This window comes from Pelophylax lessonae (genome assembly GCF_965119305.1).
Source record: "Pelophylax lessonae genome assembly, chromosome: 1".
Taxonomy (NCBI): Eukaryota; Metazoa; Chordata; class Amphibia; order Anura; family Ranidae; genus Pelophylax; species Pelophylax lessonae.
This window is the reverse complement of record NC_138768.1, coordinates 537,413,756-537,420,502: the sequence shown is the minus strand read 5'-3', so window position 1 is coordinate 537,420,502 and position 6,747 is coordinate 537,413,756.

The window sequence follows — 6,747 nt, the reverse complement described above, 5'->3', positions numbered from 1 at the left end:
AGAGGTGATCAAATACCACCAAAGGAAAACTCTATTTGTGTGCACTGTATTCATTTTATGTGTTGGTTATATATGCTAGATTTACACATTATTTGATAGCATTATAAATATAACTCAACATTCTAATAGGGTGAAAAGTCTAGATTACACAGATTTCTTTCGGGTACCCCATTAAAGAGCATTACAGTGGACCACACAACAGTTGCACCCTAATAAAAACAGATCATCTATTTCCAACTATTCTGTTGTTGGAGAAAAGTTAGAAACATTCAGGGTTTTGGGTTTGCTACAGAGACAGGGCTTTACAGGCACAAGAACATTTTGCCCTATGTGGAGAAGAATGGAAAAATATCTGTAGGGTTAACAATGTTCTAATTTTGTTTTCAAATATGTTGGCCTCCCAACCTACCCACATGGAAGAAAAATATATTTAAAATATATTTTTAAAAAAATTTATTTTTTTCCCCCAAATATATTGGAAATACATTTGAAATGCTACAATTTTGTCCATATTCAATATATTTCTAAAAATTGTTCCCTAAATATATTGGAAATATATTTTTCTTCCATATGGGTAAAGGAGGGGGAGGAAGAGTTGTACCTTCTATCACAGTTTGATATGGCATCGAGGTAGGGAAATGTCATCATAATGGAGGACTTCAGTTATCCTGATATTGACTGGGCAGAAGGGACAGCTCACTCATTAAAGGCCTATAATTTTTATGAATGTCTTACAGGACAACTTCATGTCTCTGTTGGTGGATTCCCCAACTAGAAAGAATGCATTACTAGATCTATTAATTACGAACAATCCAAGTCTGATCTCAGATGTGGCAAGGCAGGACAACTTGGGATCTAGTGATCACAGGATGACCACATTTAGCCTAAATCATAGGAAAAGGTAATGTGAGGGTTGTACAAGAACACTAAATTTCAAACGAGCAAACTTTTCTGAACTGCGCTTATAATATGACATCAATTGGGACCAAATCCTAGAAATATTGAACATGGAAGACAAATGGGAATGCTTTAGGAACATATTAAACAAAGGTATTACAGCATTCTAATAGTCAATACATAAAGAAGAGCAGAGGTTAAACTTGGGTGGCTAAACCGTAATATAAAAAGTCTTATTAACCACTTGCTGACCACCTAAAGTACATTTACTGCGGCAGGTTGGCTCTACTGAGTAAAATCCCACACCTGTACGTCATTTTGTGCAATAGCCACTAAATGGCGCCATACCACCACCAGAGGCGCGGCTGCACCATAATTGGCTAACAGGGATGTCAATCCTGTGGACTCGATGTCTGCCAGCCACCCGCGTTCGTTCCCCAGAAAGGCAGAATCTGCCTGCTTTGTAAACAAGGCAGATCGCCGTTCTGACAAGGAAGAAGATGGTGATCTTGTGTTTCTGCTAAGCATGAACACCGATCTCTGTCTTCATCCAGTCAGATCATCCCCCTCACAGTTAGCAAGAACAAGCTAGGAGCACACTTAACCCTTTGATTGCCCCTGATGTTAACTGCTTCCCTGCCTGGGTCATTAGTACTGTAACAGGGCATATTCTTAGCACTGATCACAGTAATAATGTCACTTGTTCTCAAAAAAGTGTCAGAAGTAGAGTTGAGCGGACACCTTGATGTCCGTGTTCGGCGGGTTCGGCCGAACTTGAAAAAAAAGTCCAGGTCCGTGTCCCGGACTTTTTCCGAACTTTACCCGGACACCGAACCCCATTGAAGTCAATGGGGACCCGAACTTTCAGGCACTAAAATGGCTCTAAAACACCAATGGAAAGGGCTAGAGTGCTGCAAATGGCAGCAAAATGTAGTTAAAAGCATGGTGATGTGGATAGGGAAATAACTTAAAACAACAAAAAAAAAAACAGAAAAATAAAACAATTTTCTTCATCTGTGAAGGATGAGGCCCATATGGAGTAGGAGGGAGGTTGAGGTGATGGTGGATGTGGCAGTGTAGGTGGAAGCGGCGGTGAAGGGGGACGAGGTAGCCAACACTGCTTTTTTTCAGTCATTTTAAATTAGGGTACACCCCAAAAGAGTGAGAAAGATCACAAATATAACAATGGCTGGGTAAGGTCGGTATCCATCTCTATTCTGCACAAGGTACAGAAAAGTCCTGTGGGATCCATGCCTGGTTCATTTTAATGAACGTGAGCTTGTCCACATTGTCTCTGGACAGGCGGCTCCGCTTGTCTGTGATAACGCCCTCAGCCATGCTAAATACACGTTCAGATAATACACTGGCTGCAGGGCACGCCAGCACCTCCAAGGCGTAAAGGGCAAGCTCAGGCCATGTGCCCAATTTGGAGACCCAGAAGTTGAAGGGGGCAGACCCGTCATTCACTACATGTAGGCGTGTGCACACATACTGCTCCACCATGTTGGTGAAATGCTGCCTCCTGCTAAGACATTCCATATTAGCTGCTGGTGCTGCTGTTTGTTGTGGCGTGCTGACAAAGCTTTTCCACATTTCGGCCATGCTAACCCTGCCTTCTGAGGTGCTGGCGGTGCCCTGGTTGCGTTGGCGACCTCTTCTTCCTCCTCTGCCTTGGCCTTGTGCTTCCACTGTGGCCCCGCTGTCAGGTGGGAATGCCAGTAGCATCGCGTCTACCAACGTGCGCTTGTACTCACGCATCTTGCGATCGTGCTCCAGTGAGTGAATTAAGGACGGTACGTTGTCCTTGTAACGGGGATCCAGCAGCGTGGCCACCCAGTAATCAGCACAAGTTAGAATGTGGGCAACTCGGCGGTCGTTGTGGAGACACTGCAGCATGTAATCGCTCATGTGTGCCAGGCTGCCATGAAAGGCTGTCCTCTGTGGGAGGTGTATCGTCTGTGTCCTCTGTATCCCCCCAGCCACGCACCAGTGATGGCCATGAGCTGGCCTGGGTGCCACCCTGCTGTGAACATGGTTCCATCTCCTCCTCCATCTCCTCCTCATCATCCTCCTCATCCTCCAGAACTGTGCCCCTGCTGGACAATTGTGTCCCTGGCGTTTGTGTGTGCAGGAACCCACTCTCTGAGCCACTGACTGCCCTGGAAGCCTTGGAAATGTTACCTCTTCATCCTCCTCCTCCTCCTCCTCATCCTGTGCCACATCCTCTTCCATCATCACCCGAATCGTTTTTTGAAGGAGGCATAGAAGTGGGATAGTTAAGCTGACAACGGCGTCATCGGCACTGGCCATGTTGGTGGAGTACTCAAAACAGCGCAACAAGGCACACAGGTCTCGCATGGAGGCCCAGTTATTGGTGGTGAAGGGGTGCTGTTCCGCAGAGCGACTCACGCGTTCGTGCTGCAGGTGAATCTCCACTATGGCCTGCTGCTGCTCGCACAGTCTCTCCAGCACGTGCAAGGTGGAGTTCCACCTTGTGGGCACGTCACATATGAGGCGGTGAGCGGGAAGGCTGAAGTTACGCTGCAGCGCTGACAGGCGAGCAGCAGCAGGGTGAGAACGCCGAAAGTGCGCACAGACGGCCCGCACTTTCTGCAGCTCTGACATATCGGGGGAATTTTTAAGGAACCTCTGCACCACCAAATTCAGCACATGCGCCAGGCAAGGGATGTGCGTCAAACCGGCTAGGCCCAGAGCTGCTATGATATTTTGCCCGTTATCGCACACCACCAGGCCGGGTTTGAGGCTCGCTGGCAGCAACCACTCATTTGTCTGCTGTTCCATGCTCCTCCACAACTCGCGCGGTGTGTGGTTTTTCCCCCAAACAGGCAAGTTTTAAAACTGCCTGCTGTCGTTTACCCCTGGCTGTGCTGAAGTTGGTGGTGAAGGTGTTATGCTGACCGGATGAGGAGGCAATAGAGGATGAGGAAACGGAGTAGGAGGAGTTAGGAACAGGAGGCAAACTGAAGCGCCCTGCAATCCTCGGTGATGGAAGGACATGCGCCAAATTGCTATCCGCCTCAGGCCCATCCGCCACTGCATTTACCCAGTGTGCCGTTAGGGAGATATAACGCCCCTGACCGTGCTTACTGGTCCACGTATCCGTAGTTAGGTGGACCTTGGCACAGATGGCGTTGCGCAGTGCACACCTGATTTTTTCCCCCACTTGGTTGTGCAGGGAAGGGATGGCTTGCCTGGAAAAGCAGTGGCGGCTGGGCACGACGTACTGTGGGACAGCCACCGACATAAGGCTTTTAAAACTGTGCGTCTCCACCAGACGAAATGACAGCATTTCAAAGGCCAAGAATTTTGAAATGCTGGCATTCAGAGCCAGGGATCGCGGGTGGGTAGGGGGGTACTTCCTCTTCCTCTGAAGTGTTTGGGAGATGGAAAGCTGAACGTTGGTGGTGGTGGTGTTGCTGACAGATTGTCTGTTTGCGGGGTGGCAGGTGCCGGTATCACTACAGAGGTGGATGAAGAGGCCGAGACTGCAGCAGAAGAGGAAGCAGGAGGAGCCATAGACCTTTCTTGGTTTTGAAGGTGTCTACTCCACTGCAGCTCGTGCTTTGCACTTAGATGCCTGATCATGCAGGTTGTGCTCAGGTTGAGAAGGTTTATGCCTCGCTTCAGGCTCTGATTGCAGAGGGTGCAAACCACTCGTGTCCAGTCATCAGCACATTTTCTAAAGAACTTCCACGCTAGACAACTCCTTTGAGCTGGCTTTGGTGCGCTCGGTCCCTTGCTGCGTTGGGCAGTAGCAGGCGTAGTGTCTAGGGCACGGCCGCTCCGCTTCTGCACCCTGCTCCCTCTTCTGCTGTGCTGGTGCCTCTGTGCGACCACCGCCTCTTCCTCCAAACTACTCAGGTCACCTGCATGACGTTCATTCCATGTGGGGTCGAGGACCTCATCGTCCTCCACATCATCTTCCACCCAGTCTTCACCCCTGCCCTCCTTGTCGGTCTCCACAATTCTGAGTGCCGCAGCAGTTGGCACCTGCGTTTCGTCATCATCGGAGACGTGCTTCGATGGTCCTTCCATGTACTCATCTTGAGAAATAAGTGGTTGGGCATCGCTGCACTCAATCTATTCCACTTCTGGGGCAGGGCTAGGTGGATGGCCCTGGGAAACCCTGCTGACAGAGTCATCAAAATGAAGAAGAGACTGCTGCATGACTTGGGGCTCAGACTGCTTGCCTGATTTGCAAGGGGGTGAGGTGAAAGACGGTTGGACATCGGCTGCAGGTGCCAACTCTGACCTTTCTGCAGTAGACTGGGTGGGAGACAATGTGAAGCAACTGGAGGCACTGTCAGCAGCAAACCAATCTACTATCGCCTCTACTTGTTCTGGCCTCAACACTTGAGGAGGCGCATGATGCCCTACCAAATACTGATGCAGGTTCTGTGGCCTACTCACACTTGAGGAAGGTGTTTCACTTGTGCGTGTAGCTGGCACAGATCGACCACGTCCTCTCCTTGCAACAGGAGCTCTACCAGCAGCACCACGACCCATTGGACGGTCTCCTCATATTTCTGTAATTTATGATCTTGCCCTAGAAAGGTGTTTATTGAATAGCAGAACAAAACAACAACAGTATCGCACGGGTGTATCTCCCAGTCAAATATGCAAACTATGCCGCAATTTAATTTTTTTTACCCCAAAAGGGTGTTTATTAAATAGCGGAATAGAAAAACAGTATACAAATACAACGGGTGTATCTCACAGTCAAATAAGCAAAGGAAGGCCGCAATTAAATTTTTTTCACCCCAAAAGGGTGTATATTGAATAGCGGAATAGAAAAAAGGATATAAAACGGTGTATCTCACACATACAAACACAGACTAGGCCCCGATTACAATTTTTTGTACCCTAAAGGGAGTATGAGGAAGAGGAGTAGGAGGAGTTCGGAAGAGGAGGCAAACTGAAGCGCCCTGCAATCCTTGGCGGTGGAAGGAGATGCGCCAAACAAATTTAAAAGGTGTATCTCACACGTACCGATACAGACTATGCTGTAATTTAATTTTTTCACCCCAAAAGGGTGTATATTGAATAGCGGAATAGAAATTTTTTTATAAAACGGTGTATCTCACACGTACAAACAAAGACTAGGCCCCGATTACAATTTTTTGTACCCTAAAGGCAGGATGAGGATGAGGAGTAGGAGGAGTTCGGAACAGGAGGCAAACTGAAGCGCCCTGCAATCCTCGGCGGTGGAAGGAGATGCGCCAAACAAATTGAAAAGGTGTATCTCACACGTACCGATACAGACTATGCCGTAATTTAATTTTTTACACTCCAAAAGGGTGTATTTTGAATAGCGGAATAGAAAAATTTTTATAAAATGGTGTATCTTACACGTACAAACACAGACAAGGCCCCGATTACAATTTTTTGTACCCTAAAGGCAGGATGAGGAGTAGGAGGAGTTCGGAACAGGACGCAAACTGAAGCACCCTGCAATCCTCGGCGGTGGAAAATGCGCCCCAAAAATTTGAAAGGTGTATCTCACACGTACCGATACAGACTATGCCGCAATTTTATTCTTTTTTACCCCAAAGGGTGTAGATTGAATAGCGGAATAAAAACATTTTTATAAAACGGTGTATCTCACGCGTACAAACACAGACTAGGCCCCGATTACAATTTTTTGTACCCTAAAGGCAGGATGAGGAGTAGGAGGAGTTTCGGAACAGGAGGCAAACTGAAGCACCCTGCAATCCTCGGCGTTGGAAGATGCGCCCCAAAAATTTAAAAGGTGTATCTCACACGTACCAATACAGACTATGCCGCAATTTAATTCTTTTTACCCCAAAGGGTGTAGATTGAATAGCGAAA